The sequence below is a fragment of the Bos taurus genome, chromosome 3 (assembly GCF_002263795.3).
Source record: "Bos taurus isolate L1 Dominette 01449 registration number 42190680 breed Hereford chromosome 3, ARS-UCD2.0, whole genome shotgun sequence".
NCBI classification, from domain to species: Eukaryota; Metazoa; Chordata; class Mammalia; order Artiodactyla; family Bovidae; genus Bos; species Bos taurus.
The window spans coordinates 42,223,937-42,243,845 of NC_037330.1; the positions used below are offsets into that span (position 1 = coordinate 42,223,937).

The 19,909-nt window shown below is 38.8% G+C and overlaps 1 protein-coding gene across 2 annotated transcripts in view; it reads right to left on the bottom strand.

Annotated features, from left to right (window-relative positions):
• LOC112445982 (craniofacial development protein 2) overlaps window positions 1-19,909 on the bottom strand; it is a 62,227-nt gene that overhangs the window by 27,152 nt on the left and 15,166 nt on the right. The window lies entirely within an intron of this gene.

Here is a 19,909-nt window from a genome sequence, read left to right on the forward strand (position 1 = left end):
AAATTTATAGAAATGGAGGGAAAATATACAAATTTAGTTACAGTTAGATATTCAGTTATATCTAATGACTCAAAATACATCAAGCTAAAATTAATAGAAATGAAGGGGGAAATATGCAAATTCAGTTATAGTTAGGTATTCTAGCAAATGAAACAAACAAATAAAACGTTAAGTGTGTAGAAAGACCTAAACAACATTATCAATTAACTTGACCTAACTGACATATGGAGAAGGCAATGGCACTCCACTCCAGTACTCTTCCTGGAAAATCCCATGGATGGAGGAGCCTGGTAGGCTGCAGTCCATGGGGTCATAGAGTCGGACACAACTGAGCGACTTCAGTTTCACTTTTCACTTTCATGCATTGGAGAAGGAAATGGCAACCCACTACAGTGTTCTTGCCTGGAGAATCCCAGGGACGGGGAAGCCTGGTGGGCTGCCGTCTATGGGGTCTCAGAGTCGGACACGACTGAAGCGACTTAGCAGCAGCAGCAGCAGCAACTGACATATATAGAACACTCTACCTACAACAGAGGATTATCTAATCTTTTCAAGTGCCTATGGAACATTCATCATGAAAGAACATATTCTGGTCCAGAAAACAAGTCTCAGTGAATTTTAAAAGAATGAAATAAAATAGAGTATTTTCCTCTAACTGCAAGCTGATCCATTGATTAAAAGAAAAATTAATAACAGAGGATATCTGGAGGAAAATCTCTAGATATTTGGAAATTAAAACACCTCTAAAAATTATGGCCATAGAATAAATCATGAAAAAAACTTTATATATTTTGCACTGAATGAAAATGGAATCATTGCTAAAGTGCTAAATTTATAGCATTAAATGTTATATTAAAAAAAGAGGAAAACACTAAAATTAATGATACAACTGAAGAAATCAAGGAGAGAAGAAAAAATGAAACTCAAAGTAAACAGAAGAAAGGAAATAAAATAATGGCTTAAATGAAAGAAAATGAACAAACAAAATAAAATCAATAAAAACACATGCTTTGAAAAGATAAACCAATAAACTTCACATTGGGATAAAGTAGAAAAAAAGACATGCATCACCAATACCAGAAAGGAAAAACAGAGATGCAGCTACAGACCTTACACACATTTCTGGATTTCTCTATTTCACTATTCTAGTCACTACAGTTCAAGGTTATAGTACTGTTTCAATTTCTTTCTTGCTCACAGCAGTCAATCACCAGGTCTAATGTGCAATGCTTTTCTCATCTGTTCAGTTTTTCCCTGTCTAAAAATCACTTGAGTTTTAGATTTTATTACTCCGTCAAGAAGGGAACTCCCCTTTAACTTGCCTTGCTGCTTCTAGACTATCACCCTAAAATCCCTCTGTGCATTAATTAGCTCATTTTATTTACCCAAAAAGTATTATATAGTACTCTCCATGCATCAGATTCAGAAAACTAAGATCATGGCATCTGGTCCCATCACTTCATGGCAAATAGATGGGGAAACAGTGGAAACAGTGGCTGATTTTATTTTGGGGCACTCCAAAATCACTGCAGATGGTGACTGCAGCCATGAAATTAAAAGACGCTTACTCCTTGGAAGGAAAGTTATGACCAAACTAGACAACATATTAAACAGCAGAGACATTATTTTGTCAACAAAGGTCCGTCTAGTCAAGGTTATGGTTTTTCCAGTAGTCATGTATAGATGTAAGAGTTGGACTATAAAGAAAGCTGAGTGCAGAAGAACTGATGCTTTTGAACTGTGGTGTTGGAGAAGATTCTTGAGAGTCCCTTGGACTGCAAGGAGATCCAACCAGTCCATCCTAAAGGAGATCAGTCCTGGGTGTTCATTGGAAGGACTGATGTTTAAGCTGAAACTCCAGTACTTTGGCCACCTGATGCGAAGAGCTGACTCTTTTGAAAAGCCCCTGATGCTGGGAAAGATTGAGGGCAGGAGAAGAAGGGGACGACAGAGGTTGAGATGGTTGGATGGCATCACTGACTCAGTGGACATGAGTTTTAGTAGGCTCCAGGGGTTGGTAATGGACAGGGAGGCCTGGCTTGCTGCAGTTCATGGGGTCGCAAAGAGTCAGACATGACTGAGCGACTGAAGTAAACTGAACTACATGCATCAAACAATGAACTCTTCATTGAGAACACATGGTTCTCGTGTCAGTCTAGTGAAGGAGACTGACAATTACATAAGTGAGTACAATGCAGATAATAGGTACACTGTATGTGTGTGTGTGTGTGTGTGTGTGCTCAGTTGTGTCTGACTCTTTGTGACATAGACTGTAGCCCACCAGGCTCCTCTGTCCATGAGATTCTCGAGGTAAGAATACTGGAATGGGTTGCCATTTCCTCCACCAGGGGATCTTCCCAACCCAGGGATCTAAACCACGTCTCCTGCATCACAGGCAGATGCTTTACTGCTGAGCAATCAGGGAAGCCCAAGGACACTGTAGATATGTGTAAAGTTTAATAAGATAAACACAGAAGATGTAATGAACCCTTTCTAGAAGAGGAGAACATGTAAGGCTTCAGAGAGGTTGCTATGTTTAAGCTGCGTCTTAAATAACAAGTAATTCTCAGGCAAAGAGAATGATTTAGATATACAAGTACATTAAAAGCCTGGTATGATGCTCAAAGAAAGGTGAATGGTGGATATGGTGTGACTGGAATGTATTACTTTTTAGGGCACTGTGGCAGAAGATGAAGATAGATAGGTGGAAAGAGCCAGGGCACAAGAATTTGTATGATGAAAAGTTCAAACTTTGTTCTATAAGTAATAGGAAACCATAAAAAAAAGAGTGACATGATCAAATATGTATTTTTAAAAAGAACAGCTGAAGAATATGGAAAGAAATTAGAGCCGGAAAAAGACTAGAAAATGAGACAAGTCGGGCACTTTCTACAATGGTCCAAGCAATATGATATAGGCAGGAGGAATTAAGAAGTATCAGACTCAAATGATATTTTTTAAATAGCAGGGCCTGATAACAAAGTGCTGTGAATTTCAGGGCTAAAAGAAGTCAAAGATCATGCCCAGGTTGCTGGTTTGGCCAAGTGGAAATACAGTGGAGCCATTAACATAGAACTGAACATAAAAGGAGAGAAAAATCAGGGGGAAAGAGCCTAGTTTTGAATATGCAGAGACAGGTAGTTTGTACAGTCATATGGAGTTATCTAATAGCAGCCAAATAGAGATTTTTAAGTACTATCATCCTTCTCAAAATATGCTTTAACTGTGACTCCATGCCTTTGAACCTTCCCGTGGCCTCCCACTAAGTGCCGGACAGACTGCACATGTTTATTTTGGTACTGAAACGCCTCCACAATCTGGATCTAGTGCACAAAGTCTTTACTTCCACTACTTCTGTATTGCCTGTTGTGTATGTGTGTGTGTATGTAAATGTTAGTTGCTCAGTCATGTCCGTCTCTTTGCAACTCCAAGGACTGTAGCCTACCAGGCTCCTCTATCCATGCAATTCTTTGGGCAAGAATACTGGAGTGGGTAGCCATTCCCTTCTCCAGCAGATCTTCCCACCCAGGGATCGAACCCAGGTCTCATGCATTGCAGGTGGATTCTTTGCTGTCTGAGCCACCAGGGAAGCCCATTGTCTGTCACAGTCATTCTCAAAATATGGTACTTGGACCAGCAGCAGCAGCCTCCAGAAACTCTTTAGAAATGAAACTTCACAGGCATCACCCGAGACCTATAAACTCAGGAGTTGGAAAAAGTACTACTGATATATAGAAACTGTACAATCCAACAGAAATGGACTAATTGCCATTTACTCAAGATGCTCCTCTCTTGTCTCTGACTTATGCCATAGTCATTAAAAGACTTGCATCAGGAGAGCAAGTGTCCACAGACAACAGCTTATTATTGTCTGATGATCTATATCACTAACTTTGCTAAAAGACACCAGTTTCCTCATTTATATAATCATTTAGTAATCTGAAAAGGATTGCATTTAAGTATAATTAGGTCAAGAATAGTTTTCTGAAAAACTAAGTTAGTAGAATCTACATGATACCATACAAACAAGCCGCAGGCATAAAACAGATCTTCATTTAGATGAACGTGTACCCAGGCAAAGAGATGACAGCACAAAAGATTCCTCTAGTGTCTGTGAAAGCAGCTGACTGTATAAGCAGCTCATTTTGGTTAGAAAATGTAAGAGTGACTTCCCTGTAGCTCATACTTAGAGCAAATGCCTGAAATGGTGCCAGCCTAAGCATAGATCAAAGAGCTTCTTTTTTTTCTCTCTCTTCTTAGTCTCATTGGAATTTGAAAATGACAACGTTTCTTCTCACTGGGTTGTTTTAAAAAGAATAAGATGGTTTATGAGTCTCAAAACGGCCCTTTCCAGAAACTAGGAGCAGAGCAAGTGCACTGACTCACAGCAGACCATCTGGGTTCAAAGCCCAGTACCGTGACCTGCTAGGTGGGTATTCTTAGATTATCTAACATCTGAATGTCTATTTCCTCATCTTTAAAATGGTGATTTTCTCAACATAGGAGTATCTCAATATGTAACGCAGATACTAACAAACATAAAGGGAGAAACTGACAGTAACACAATAATGGTGGGAGACTTTAATATCTCACTTTCACCAGTGGGCAGATCATCTAGACAGAAAATTAATAAAGAAACACAGGCCTTAAATGATATTTTAAACAAGTTGGACTTAATTGGTATTTATAGAGCGTTCCACTCAAAAGCAGCAGACTACACATTCTTCTTAAGTGTACACAGAACATTCTCCAGGATTAACCACATGCTGGGCCACAAGGTGAGCCTTGGTAAATTTAAGAAAATTGAAATTATATCAAGTATCTTCTCTAATCACAGTGCTATGCAATTAGGAATAAACTACAAGAAAAAAATTCCAAAAACACAAACATATGGCAGCTAAACAATATGCTACTCAACAACCATTGGATCACTGAAGAAATCAAAGAGGAAATAAAATGGTGATTTTTTAAGAATTCAATAACTGTGCTTTCAGTGCAACAGGGTGACAGAGGAGACTCTTGGACTCACCTCCTCCAATGGACACACCAAATCTACACCCACTGACAGAGCAGTTCTCTCTTAGAAATATCCTGAATTCAGAAATCTACCGAATGACTCCTACATACTGGGCAAATGAGAAAATACTCACATAAAAATGGGTAAGAGAGACTGAGAAACACCCTTGCACAAACTAAATCCATGACATAGTGACATACAACTGGAAGGATCTCATAAATCCTAACTCATCCCTGAAAAATGAAGGGTTTGGGCCCAACATCTAGTGCTCTAAATTTTAAGATTTTCACTTGAGGAAAGTGGCCCCCAAAAAAATTGCTCTGAAAGCTAATTAAGCTGATGTCCATGAGACCCAAATGGCCATAGTAAAGAAATAGTTCTTATCTTATTTTATTTTCAGTTCAGTTCAGTTCAGTTGCTCAGTCGTGTCCAACTCTTTGTGACCCCATGAACCTCAGCACGCCAGGCCTCCTTGTCCATCACCAACTTCCGGAGTCCACCCAAACCCATGTCCATCGAGTCAGTGATGCCATCCAACCATCTCATCCCCTTCTTCTCCTGCCCTCACTCTTTCCCAGCCTCAGGGGCTTTTCAAATGAGTCAGCTCTTCGCATCAGGCGGGCAAAGTACTGGAGTTTCAGCTTCAACATCAGTCCTTCCAATGAACACCCAGGCCTGATCTCCTTTAGGATGGACTGTATATATTGTGAAATGATTACCACAATAAGTTTAGTGAACATCAATCATTATACTATAATTTTTTCTGTGATAACTTTAAATATTTACTCTTAGAGTTTTGGGTTTTTTTTGAATGGGGAAGCACCAAACCAGGGTGTGCTTAGTCACTCAGTCATGTCTGACTCTTTGTGACCACATGGATTGTTGCCTGTAAGGCTCTCTTAACAAGTTTCAAATATACAATATTGTTAAATACCTCATCATGCTGTACACACCATCCCTAGAGCTTATTTATCTTTTACTGGATGTTTGTACATTTTGACCACCTTTAAACATTGCACCCACTTCCCACTCCCCACCTTTGGCAATCACTAATACTACCAGAGAAGGCAATGGCACCCCACTCCAGTATTGCCTGGAAAATCCCATGGACGGAGGAGCCTGGTAGGCTGCAGTCCATGGGGTTGCTAAGAGTCGGACACGACTGAGCAACTTCACTTTCACTTTTCACTTGCATTGGAGAAGGAAATGGCAACCCACTCCAGTGTTCTTGCCTGGAGAATCCCAGGGACGGGGGAGCCTAGTGGGCTTCTATGGGGTCGCACAGAGTCGGACACGACTGAAGCGACTTAGCAGCAGCAGCAGCAATACTACCAATCTGTTCTCTGGTAGTTCTTTTTTTCTTCTGAAAATAGATTCCACATATAAATGAGATCATACATTATTTGTCTTTCTTCATCTGATTTATTTCATTTAGCACAATGCCCTCAAGATCTATGTATGTGGTTACAAATGGCAGGATTTCTGTTTTTATAGATGAATAATATTCCAGGATGTATATATGCCACATTTTCTTTATCAGTTCATCTCTCAGTGGACACTTAGGTCATTTCCAGGTCTGGGCTACTGTAAATAATGCTGCAATGAACATTGTTGTTGTTTAGTTGCTCAATTGTGTCTAACTCCTTATGACCCCGTGGACTATAGCCCACCATGGGATTTCCCATGCAAGAATAATGGAGTAGGTTGCCATTTTCTTCTCCAGGGGATCTTCCTGACCTAGGGATCGAACCCAGGTGTCCTGCTTTGGCAAGCAGATTCTTTACCACTAATCCACCACAGGGATGCATATATTGTTCTAAGTTAGTAATTTCTTTTTCTTCAGATAAAAATAGAAGTAGAATTGCTGGATGATATGCTAGTTCTATTAAAAAATATTTTTGAGAAATTCCCATATTGCTTTCCATAGTGACTTGCACCAATTTACATTCCTACCAACCACACAAACAGGTATCCATTTCTCCATGTCCTTGACACTTCTTATTTCTTGTCTTTTGGATGGCAGCCATTCTAACAGGTGTGAAGTGATATCTGGCTATAACTTTAACTTGTATTTGCCTGATGATTAGTGATGCTGATCATCTTTTCATGTGTCTGTTAGTTATCTGTTCAGTTCAGTTCAGTCGCTCAGTTGTGTCCGACTCTTTGCGACCCCCTGAATCACAGCACGCCAGGCCTCCCTATCCATCACCAACTCCCGGAGTTCACTCAGACTCATGTCCATCGAGTCAGTGATGCCATCCAGCCAACTCATCCTCTGTCGTCCACTTCTCCTCTTGCCCCCAATCCCTCCCAGCATCAGAGTCTTTTCCAATGAGTCAACTCTTCACATGAGGTGGCCAAAGTACTGGAGTTTCAGCTTTAGCATCATTCCTTCCAAAGAAATCCCAGGGCTGATCTCCTTCAGAATGAACTGGTTGGATCTCCTTGCAGTCCAAGGGACTCTCAAGAGTCTTCTCCAACACCACAGTTCAAAAGCGTCAATTCTTCGGCACTCAGCCTTCTTCACAGTCCACCTCTCACATCCATACATGACCACTGGAAAAACCATAGCCTTGACTAGACGGACCTTTGTTGGCAAAGTCATGTCTCTGCTTTTCAATATGCTATCTAGTATGTCTTTGCAAAAATGTCTATGCAGGTCTTCTGGCCAATTTTTAATCAGTTTTGGGTTTTTTTTTTTTTTTGGTTTTTTTATGTTGAGTTGTATGGGTTCTTTGTATATTTTGGATATTAACCTCTTATGGATATACCACTTACAAATATTTTCTCCCATTCAATAGGTTGCCTTTTCATTTTTTTGATAGATTCCTTTGCTGTGAATAAGCTTTTTAGTGATTTCATCCCATTTGTTTATTTTTGCTTTTATTGCTTTTGTTTTTAATGTCAAATCCAACAAATTATTGCCAAGACCACTGTCATGGAGTTGGACTCTCTATTCTTTTCCTTTCGAGTATATGTCCTCTTTTGCGCCAACACCACAATGTTCTGATTACTATAGCTCTGTAATATAGTATAGAATCAGGAAGCAGGATGCCTCCAACTTTATTCTATCAAGATTGCTTCAGCTATTCAGTCTCTTTTGCAGTTCTGTATACATTTTTTCTCTTTCTCTGAAAAATTCCTCTTCCAAAAGAAAAAAAACACACGACTGGGCTGCTATTTTATTACTCTAAATGTCAACGTTTATGAGCCTTAATATTATAAAATATAAACCATATATTATTGCTAATAAGTTTCTCAAGAAACTTATTCCATTCTGTTAAACTTTTATTTAAATCTACTGTTATCTAATAAAGCCCAATAAGAGTGTAAAACAGTATAAAAATATCCTCTCTGATTGGAAATAGTTTTATTAAATTTTCATCATTTAAAAAAGTTGAGAAATCTGTAAAATAAAAACTAGAAGTTTTTATAAATAAATATATAATTTTAATACATTTAATCTCCATAAATGTTTATTTTTTATCAATTTGCATAAAAGAATAAAACTAAATCAGAATCCACAAAGATATTTCATTGTAAGGAAACTTTACTTATTTAAGCTCTGGTCTATCTCAGGGAAATTCCCACAAAAGTGATATTACATTGAATCTAACCACAAAAAGGAAGAACCTGAAATGGTACTTTAACACCATCAAAGTTTTGAACTACACATGACATCATAAACATGTGCATCATGCTATTGGCTAGGATCCAACCATGTATGTACTTTTACTAAGAGAATCACTTTGAAATATACTTACTCTTAATATAGTAGGAAATTATAGGTTCTAACCCTGATGTGCTTGAAAACATATCTCTGTAAGAGAACTATAAAACAAGTTAAGTCAAACATGTTTATGTTGGTTACATTCAATTTTAATTACAGGTGATTCTTTGAGGATTTGCTTTGAAAAAATAAAAGGAATCTTTTTGAGAAATATATTACGGATATCTACAATGTGAAAATAGACAAAACAGTGTAAAAACAGTACCTACTATTTGATTGTGTGATTAATAACAATCATTTGTTTCACAAGCTGTTACTGGAACTGCAAATAGTCTGTCCTCTTATCTCAGAGAAACAGTTGTCCTGCCTCCTTTCCAGCTAACCTCCCACCACTGTACTTGATAACCTTCCCTTCTGTCACCCCCACTTACGCCTAAAAACTATTCTTAAGTTTTATAGCTACATCTGTTTCTGTGTCTATATCTCTATTTCTGATTCTATCTCTATATAATTTATTACCATGTCTCTTCCTCAATGTAGATCTTGCCTCAAACTACAATCCTATTTTTCTTTTAGCAAGAAATTTTCAGGGGGGAAAAAGTCATTTCCACTTTAAGCCCTCACCAACCTAGTTCTGAGTGCCTTGCAGTATAGCCTGCTACTTTGCCATTTCTCTGAAGTAAACAAAGCTCTTTGAAGTAATCAGAGCTCTTTGTACTGGGATGGTGTGCCCCTCCCCATATTTTGTGCCCACCTAGAACCTGTGAATGTGACCTTATTTGGAAATAGGGTGGGTCTTGGCAGATATAATTAAGCTAAGATTAGAACATACTAGATTAGAGTAGGTCTTAAATCCAAAGACTGAAGTTCTAATAAGAAGAGGGGAATTTCAACATAGAGACTCAGACACTCAGAGGGTAAGTGGCTATGTGACAAAGGAGTCAGAAATTATAACAATGCAGTGGTAAGCCAGCAACATGCAGGACTGTCAGTAATCACCAGAAACTAGAAGAAGCAATGAAGAGTTTGTCCCTAGAGGTTTTGGGGGCAGCAGGGCCCTGCTGATACCTTGATTTCAGCCTTCCGTCTCCCAAAACTATGACAGAATAAATTTCACTTGTGTTAAGCCACCCAGTTTGTAGGAAGCTTAATCACAAAATCTTTATTCCTCATTTTCCTCAACTAAAGGAAGGATTAATTATACCTTTCATAGTAAAATTCCTTCATTGGATCTGAACACTCCACTAACATCTTCATGAGCTATTTTCCCTCTTTTTTCACCTTACCATGGGCTTGCTTTACTATGAGTTTACTTCAAAATTCTTCGCCCTTCTTTTCATTCTTTCTCCCATAGAACCACTCCTACTTTGTGATTTCAACTCCTGCTTCTACGTGCTGCTGCTGCTGCTGCGGCTACGTCGCTTCAGTCGTGTCTGACTCTGTGCGACCGCATGAACAGCAGCCCACCAGGCTCCTCTGTCCCTGGGATTCTCTAGGCAAGAACACTGGAGTGGGTTGCTTCTATGTGGGTAACTTCCAAACCTAAATTTTCAACCCTTGCCTAACTTTTGTGCTTTAAATTTTACATTTTCAACAAAAATAGCTTTAAAATTCTGTATTTTGTTTTATCTTATATTTTTATAGGCATTTTTTTTCTTTTTTTTTTTAAGTAAAAGCCAGGGCTTCGCTGGTGGCTCAGTGGTAAAAGAAAAAAAATCTGCCTGCAATGCAGAAGCCACAGGAGACTCGGTTTTGATCCCTGGGTCAGGAAGATCCCCTGGAGTACGGCATGGCAACCCACTCCAGTATTCTTGCCTGGAGAATCCCACTGGACAAAGGAGCCTGGTGGGCTACAGTCCATACGGTTGTAAAAAGTTGGATATGACTAAATCGACTTAGCACATGCACACACGCATAGTAAGAGCCACATGGCCATTTACATGTGCCAAGCACTTTACATACAATCAGTTCAGTTCAGTTCAGTTGTTTAGTCATGCACAACTCTGCAATCCCATGGACTGCAGCACACCAGGCCTACCTGTCCATCACCAACTGCTGGAGTTTACTCAAACTCATGTCTATTGAGTCCATGATGTCATCCAACTATCTCATCCTCTGTCGTCCCCTTCTCCTCCGACCCTCAATCTTTCTCAGCATCAGGTTCAACTTGCTAATATTCACAACAACCTTATGAGACCATTACCATTATTGCATCCCAATTTAATGATCAGAAAGCTGTGAAAGACCCTGAGTGGTTAAATAACTTGTATGAAGTCCCTCAGCTAGTATGTGGTGGAGCTGGGACATAAAAACTCACACACTTTTACTCAGCACCACGAATCTTATGCATTTAGGCAACCTAGACCTCTTTGAGAATTTGATGAAAACTATGGTCATTTGCCACAGAAAAAATATGCAAAAAGTTTCTTATAAAATTTTAGTGAATTTATGTATCCCTTAGAAGTCCACTTGTGGATCCCAAGTTAAGAATACCTGTATTGGAAAGAACGTAATCCCTACAACACTAGTAAAAAAAAAAAAAAAAAAAACTGGATTCAATACTCTAATTTGATTCTCTCAGATCAGATCAGATCAGTCACTCAGTCGTGTCCAACTCTTTGCGACCCCGTGAATCACAGCACGCCAGGCCTCCCTGTCCATCACCAACTCCTGGAGTTCACTGAGACTCACATCCATTGAATCAGTGATGCCATCCAGCCATCTCATCTTCTGTCGTCCCCTTCTCCTCCTGCCCCCAATTCCTCCTAGAGGCTTTTCCAATGAGTCAACTCTTGGCATGAGGTGGCCAAAGTACTGGAGTTTCAGCTTTAGCATCATTTCTTCCAAAGAAATCCCAGGGCTGATCTCCTTCAGAATGGACTGGTTGGATCTCCTTGCAGTCCGAGGGACTCGCAAGAGTCTTCTCCAACACCACAGTTCAAAAGCATCAATTCTTCAGTGCTCAGCCTTCTTCACAGTCCAACTCTCACATCCATACATGACCACAGGAAAAACCATAGCCTTGACTAGACGAACCTTTGTTGGCAAAGTAATGTCTCTCCTTTTGAATATGCTATTAGGAAAGTACAATTTCTGTATAGGCAGCAAATAAGTAGATCTTTTTTTGGTAAATAAAATGGTGCACATCATGCTCATTCATTCAACACGAATGTAATAAATGACACCTAGTCTAGAAGGGAGGACAAAGCATTTAAACAAGTAATTACAAGATCATGCAATAATTATGACAGGAACAATGACCTTTGTGGATCTGTGGATAATGATATAGAAGGGAAAAACGCTGGTGAACAAGACCAAGTGAAAAAACAATCATGCTAACTAGGAAAAAATACACATGTAAGAGGTGATTAGAGGTTCTAACCTAAGACAATAGAAGAAATAATAAAGAAGTGGATTTAAGGGTTGACAAGGAGGAAAAAAATTATCCAACTTTAGGGGCTGATGAGAAAAAGAGCAATCAAGAACAATTCTGTGATTCCTAAATAAGATGATTAGATGTAGAGGTGGTGTTAAATTGAGATATGGAAAAAGGAGAGAAGGGAGTTGCAATGGAGAGAAAAAAAATTCTATTTGAACATCTTTGGTTTAGATGGGACTGAGGCAACAATGCAGAGATGCTTACTATATGGAAGTATAAATAGGAGTTCAGATAAGAGCCTGAGATAAATATTCTGGAGTCAAAGACATATTACGGACATAGTTGAAGAAGTGAAATGGATGAATCATATGGAACATGACAAACAAAATGACAAAGTGATCTGTAATCAGAGTCCTCCAGAAACACAGAACTAACAGGAGCTGTGTGTGTGTGTCTGTATTTAAAACAGATTTATATCAAGGCCTGGCTCAGGTGATTGTTGGGGTTGGCATCCTGAAGTCTGAAAGACAGGCAAGTCAGAAATATTTAGGGTGGGCAGATCAGCAGGCTGGAAACTCAGAAACTCAGGGAGACTACAAACTCAGATGCTACAAGCGTAAGGCAGAATTTCTTTTTTTTTTTCTGCTGGAAACCTCAGTTTTTGCTCTTAAGGCTTTCTAACTAACTAGATGAAGCCCAACCACTTTATCTCCTTAAAGTCAACTGATTACAGATGTTAACTACATCTATAAAACACATTGATAGCAGCATCTAGATTAGTGTTTGATTAAATTAACGGTATACTATAGCCTAGCCAAGTTTACATACAACTAACCAGCACAGAAGGGAAGACAGTACCCAACTATCAATAGGAAAATATAGGACTGTAAATACCAACAAGCAATCAGAAAAGTAGAAGGGATAACAGACGCCAAAAAGGAAGCAATCATCAAGAAGATGAACAAATTTATCAAGTACTAGGAGGGGTCATATGCTGAAATCTGTTCCCAGAACTTGACATTTAGTAGTTCATTGTGACCCCAGTAAGATGTGTTTCAGTGGAATTTAGGGAAGGGTGTAAGACTACAGTGGATTACAAAGTGAAAGGGATCTGAGGAAGTAAAAGGCTGATTGCAGTATATTAGTAGAAAAAATAATTGAAATGTTCCGAAAAAATGTTTTTCCCTTCCTTCAACTGGGGCCTCCCCACTACCAAATTACGTGGGTCTTCCCCAAGGCGAAAGCCACTCCAAGGGACCACCTGGCAACAGGTGCAGACACGGCTGTTTAGACACCAGGCATTATGGAAATTAACTTTAATGTCACAGATGACAAATTAGATATTTCATTGGAAATCCTGGTAATACTTTTAGGAGTTATAAAGAAATCAAATTCCTAGAAAAAAATTTAATTTTTTTTCAAAAAGAAAAATGCAACTGTATCCATTACTACATATTACTTAAAAAATAATTGATAACCAACCTCAGAACTTTTCTGGTATCAGAAAAGACTCAGTCTGTTACATGTGCAGTTTTGTTCAGGGGCCATACAAAGTTTGGTTGACTAAAGCACACTTAATAAAGAGGGTATTTATAAGAACTGGGCACACAGAATTTTTCATTATGATAGCTAAACAGAACTTAATTAGTTGTTTATCAAGATAAGTTCTAGTTTGTTCTATGGAGCAAGAAGTATTACTTAGAATGAAAATGTCAGCTAAAATGGAATTTCACAATTGTTAGAAATGTGTCTGGTGTATTTACTAGATAAAATAATAATTTTATGTGTGTTTCTTAACTAAAAGTATAAATACAAATTATTTGGGCCTTCCCAAGACTAAAACTACTCTCAGAAGTGCTTCTCCCAGCATTCAGGAGAAAGACCCTTGGACTTGTAAGTTAAAGCCAAAATTTGGCAAAATACTTATTTTTTAACATTGATATTGCAACAGAGGACCTACACTTAATTTATAAGCTAATTATAACATATATGGTTTTATTGTGGATGATTTTATTTAATTCAATAAATATTTCTACCAGCCTCAAATATACAAACACTGTCATAAATAAGCTGTCCCTTATTCTTATTTCCCATTTAAAAGTAAAAGATACAATATTAAATGAAATAAAACTACTTTAAAAAAGGAAGAGAAAGATTTTTTTTTTAAAGCAATAAGAAGAACAAACACTATCTAGGAGCACAGCTCAGTTCAGTAAAGTCACTCAGTTGTGTCCGACTCTTTGCGACCCCATGAATCGCAGCACGCCAGGCCTCCCTGTCCATCACCAACTCCCGGAGTTCACCCAGACTCATGTCCATCGAGTCAGTGATGCCATCCAGCCATCTCATCCTCTGTCGTCCCCTTCTCCTCCTGCCCCCAATCCCTCCCCAATCAGAGGCTTTTCCAATGAGTCAACTCTTCTCATGAGGTGGCCAAAGTACTGGAGTTTCAGCTTTAGCATCATTTCTTCCAAAGAAATCCCAGGGTTGAGCTCCTTCAGAATGGACTGGTTGGATCTCTTGTAGTCCAAGGGACTCTCAAGAGTCTTCTCCAACACCACAGTTCAAAAGCATCAATTCTTCAGCACTCAGTTTTCTTCACAGTCCAACTCTCACATCCATACATGACCACAGGAAAAACCATGGCCTTGACTAGCTGCACCTTTGTTGGCAAAGTAATGTCTCTGCTTTTGAATATGCTATCTAGGTTGGTCATAACTTTCCTTCCAAGGAGTAAGCGTCTTTTAATTTCATGGCTGCAGTCACCATCTGCAGTGATTTTGGAGCCCCAAAAAATCAAGTCTGACACTGTTTCCACTGTTTCCCCATCTATTTCCCATGAAGTGATGGGACCAGATGCCATGATCTTCATTTTCTGAATGTTGAGGGCAAATGCCCCTGTAATAAAGAACAACATGTCACCTTATCAAGTGGAAAGTTGGAGGAATAATGCAGGAAGAGTTTGTAAATCACAGACAAAAGTTTCTGAAGTTTTCACCAACAGAAAAACTAAGACTTGGCCTTTGAAGGACTTATATGGGAATTGTTACTCCCGGTCCCCAGTGCTCATTCCCGCTTGCCGGGTGCCCTGGTAGGCAGCATCAACTGTCCTTCCTTTCTTCATCCATTGTCATCAGCACCAGCTGCAGACCCCTGGGCTCTGAAAGGTCACTCTTCATTTTTTTTTTTTTCTTTTTGGCTGCGGCACGTGGCTTCTAGGACCTTAGTTCCCCAATCAGGGATCAAACCCCAGGGCCCATAGCAATGAAACCCCCGAGTCCTAACCACTGAACCCCCAGGGAATTCCCTGAAAGTTCACTCTTAACCTCAGACTTTAATTATTATCAGTTCCTCTATGTTAAACAGATGGGTTTACATAAAAGCTTTGAGTATAGGGTTTTTGTTTTTTTTTTACCAAGCAGAATTGATCATTGTTGAGCCTTTTCTCCCCATAGTGACTCAAAAGTTACGGAATATGTATCATGCAGAATACTGTGCTAAATACAGTAAAAAGAGGTGACATGATCAGCAAAGTGGAAAAAATAGAATATAAGCCCTTTCCTTAAGAAGATTATTCATTTGTTTTGTTTCTTTGCTTGAATTAAGTCAGGTCTAAAATGTGCTGGGATTGGAGATAAAGAGAAAACTAAGAGACTAATCAAGTCCTCTGGTTTCCAAGGATTCACAGCTAACTCAACATCTGTTTACTGATCTGACTAGGAATAGAATATAGTAAGGCAGATTAAAGCTGAAGGACCACAGACAGGTTGGGTAACATAGTGGTTAAAATCTTTGAGCCAAATGGAGTCAAGGTACAACTTCAGACCTAAACACTCTTTTTTCAGTTTCCTCATTTAAAAGACAGGGACTATCACATGAATCTCATAAGGCTGTTGTGCCAATTAAATGAGAAAACTGATTTCAAAGCAACTAGCATGGTACCTAGCCTATGACAGAATATTTTTAAAAGTTAGTGATTATTATTAAACATCTAGTCTAAATTTCTCATTTAGTAGATGAAACTGCTGGAACTCAAAAAGAATATCTAAGGCAAGTGAACATACAAGTTAGATGTAAAGCTAAAGCTAGTGATCAGACAAGTTAGGAGTAAAATCCAGAATTATTTCACAGAGGGGACCAAGCTTCACTCTGAGAACAAAGCCAGAAATCCTACTAAACCTTATTTTGTAATAGTAATGTAAAAGCATTCAAAATTTTTAATCAGATAATTCTTTTGCTAAAACAAGGCACAATTTTCTTTACTATCTTTTCAGGACCTGCACAAATATCAATTATTTCCTTCAATGCCAGGAACTAACAAAATTCTTTCCTATATTTTCACTAGAATATAGTTTTTTTAAAATCTAAACATACCTGTTTCAGTATACTTACAATTGCCTTTGAGTTCTTTTTTTTCTCCTCTGCTATTCTTTACAATATAGGGACACAGTCCTTTGTCCTGCTTCTGAAGAATATACGGCACTACCTTTCATTCATTCTTCTCTTTGGTGCTTCTCTATTTTTAATATTGATGAATTGCATTGGTAGAAATGTAACTGAACTACTGATCAGTCTGTGACTTACGTAGTATGTAAGGACACAGACGAACTGTAGAGATTACTTGGGGGCCTGGGTCAGGGAGTGGAAGAGACTTCTGAAGCAGTAGCCAAGAAGTCAGGATGCTTAGGCCTCACTGGAATGATAAAGCCACTGGACCCTACTGTATTCCAGCCTGCAAATCTTAACTGTGCTGCTTCTTCCATCCTTTCCTTTCTGAAATCTGGAACAGTGGGTAAAATGAAAAGAGTTTAAGTTTTGGAGTCAGTTGAATTAAGCTCAAATCTGGGTTCCAAGACTTACTAGCTTTGTATCTTTTAGCTATTCAGTCTTCCTAAATCTTAACATACTTATCTGTGAAATGGACTTTAGACTTCTTTACCAGGATTATAGTAAAGGTAACTGAAATAATGAACTTGCTACATCTAACTTGTAGCAAGAGTTTAGCAAGACTCCTCCTGCAATCCTGATTTTGATTTGAAGTCTGATACTGTAGTCTTTGTTTTTTATAACTCATTTAAAGATAGGCTTTTAATTTAGCATGAAGGAACCGACATGTGGCTTTCCATTTGGAAAAGAAATGATTTTAGATTTTATCAAATATTACAAAATAAAATATCATTTTGAAAAATACTGTAGTATGTTCAATGGTTTACAGAGGTACTAGTAAGTAGTGTTGCAAGAGATTTGCTTGGATTGGCTTCAGAAATGTTTTCACTGCAAGTTATACGTGTGCTTATATTTTGTTTTTTTTTTCCTAGTACATTTATATACAGTGAAATACACAATCTTAAGTGTAAAATAAGGTCTTGACAAATGTATAAATTCGTGTAACCAACAACCAGTTAATATATCACCTCAGAAAGTTCTATAGAGCACCTTTCCAGGCAAGTGCCACTCCCCATAGGCACCATGGATGAGTTTTGCCCAGTTTTTAGTTTCACTTAAATGAGAGCAATATGTATTCCTTTATGTCTAACTTCTTTTGATCAATATGTTTCTGATATTCACCCATCTTGCTGTGTGATCAGTAGTTCATTTTTAGTTGCTTATGGTATAGTATTCCATTGTATGACTGTATCACAATTTTTAAAAATCCATTTGACTTTTGATGGACATTTGGATTGTTTCCAATTTGTTGCAGATACAAATAAAACTGCTACAAAAACTTGTACAAGTCATTTTTGTGAGCATTTGTATTCATTTCCCTTGGATAAATACTGGGAGTTAAGTGGGTTATGTCATAGAATAGTTGCCTGCTTAATTGAAAAACAGGTCTCCAAAGTCCTTTTACCATTTTACATTCTACTAGAGAATTACAGTGCTCCACATTCTTGCAAACATTTCTTGGTGTTAGTTTTTAATGTTTTAGCCATTCTAATGGGTGTAAAGTGTTTCATTGTTAATATTAATATGCATTTCCCTAATAACTAATTATGCTGAGTACTTTTTCCTATGCATAACAGCTATCAATAAATCTTCTGATGATATGTCATTCACGTCATTTTTAAAAACTAGATAATCTTGTCTTTGAACGTTAGCATGAAATAATAAGAAAATACATAAATATTTGTGTCTGCTCCTAGTTCTTGACACAGAACTCTTAAAATCCTTGTAAATAGGGATGCTAGGAGAATTTTTTTCTAATAGTCTTTGACCAGAGTTCCTGATGCAGAGATGCTAAGAACTTGGTAATTTCCTGAGTGATATTGAGTGTCTTTTGTTCTAACAAGATGACTCTTGATGGCTTCCAGATGGGACTGGTCACCAAAGATTGTCATAATCTTGGAACCTTCAGCTTCTCTCCACTCCCTCCTCTTGAATGTAATCATCAGTCATGCCTATATAGAGCCTCTGTAAATATCCAAATGGAGATTTGGAGAGGCTCTAAAAATGGAGTTAATAATCAATCATTCCTTTAAGTTGAAGCCTCCATAAAAACCCCAACAGTATAAGCTTCAGAGAGTTTCTGAGTAAGTGAACACACCTCTGTGCCATGAGGGTGGCTCACCCCAGTTCCACGGGGACAGAAGCTCCTGTGCTTGGGACACTGCCAGGTGATGCTCTATGCATCACTTCATCTGGCTATTCATGTGTATCCTTTAACATATCCTTTATTGTACAATAAGCTGGTAAACATGTGTTCCTGTGTCCTGTAGTTGTTCTAGATGATCCAATGCAAGGAGGGGGTCATGGGAACATCTGATTTGCAGCCAAGCCAGACAGAAGTTGTGGGAAATGCTGTGATACTGGGCTTTATAGTAAGAAATACATTAATTGATCTCTGCCCACTGTTCCTTGCACATAGCTTATAAAACCTTGCAATTCCTTTTATAAGACCTGTAGAGGCATCTTTTGCTATATTTGGCCTTCTGTCATTGATTCCTGAAATAGCTCCAGAGCCATAAAGGTGAAAGGAATGCCTAGTTATTCACAAGCCCCTTTCAACTATACCTGAATTTATGTTAATGAGATGACTTTTGAAAATCTTCTAAGGATTGGGGCTAATTTTCAGGGAAACTAACCATGATTAAGCAATTGGAACTTTCAGTCCTACCACCTGAGCACTGGAGAAGGGAGAGGGGCTTGTGGTTGGATCAATCACCAATGGCCAATGATTTAATTAATCGTGCCTCTTTAATGGAGCCTCTGCTGAACTGCTGCTTAGTCACTTCAGTAGTGTTCAACTCTGTGCGACCCCACAGACTGTTATCCACCAGGCTTCTGTGTCCATGGGATTCACCAGGCAAGAATACTGTAGTGGGTTGCCATGCATTTCTCCAGGGGATCTTCCTGACCCAGAGATGGAACCTGGGTCTCCAGCATTGCAGGAGGATTCTTTACCGCTTGGTCACCAGGGAAGCCCAATGGAGCATCTACGGAAACTCAAAAGGAGGGGACTTGGAGAGCCTCTGGGTTTGTGAACAAGTGGCAATGGTGGGAGAATAGTGAGCCGAGAACATGGAAGCTCAGTACCCTTTCCACATGTCTTGCCCTCTGCATCTCTTCCATCTGGCTGTTACTGAGTTATTTTTGTAATAAACCAGTGATGTGTTTGGAGAAGGAGATGGCATTCCACTCCAGTACTCTTGCCTGGAAAACCCCATGGACGGAGGCGCCTGGTGGGTTGCAGTCCATGGGGTCGCTAAGAGTCCAACACGACTGAGCGACTTCACTTTCACTTTTCACTTTCATGCATTGGAGAAGGAAATGGCAACCCATTCCA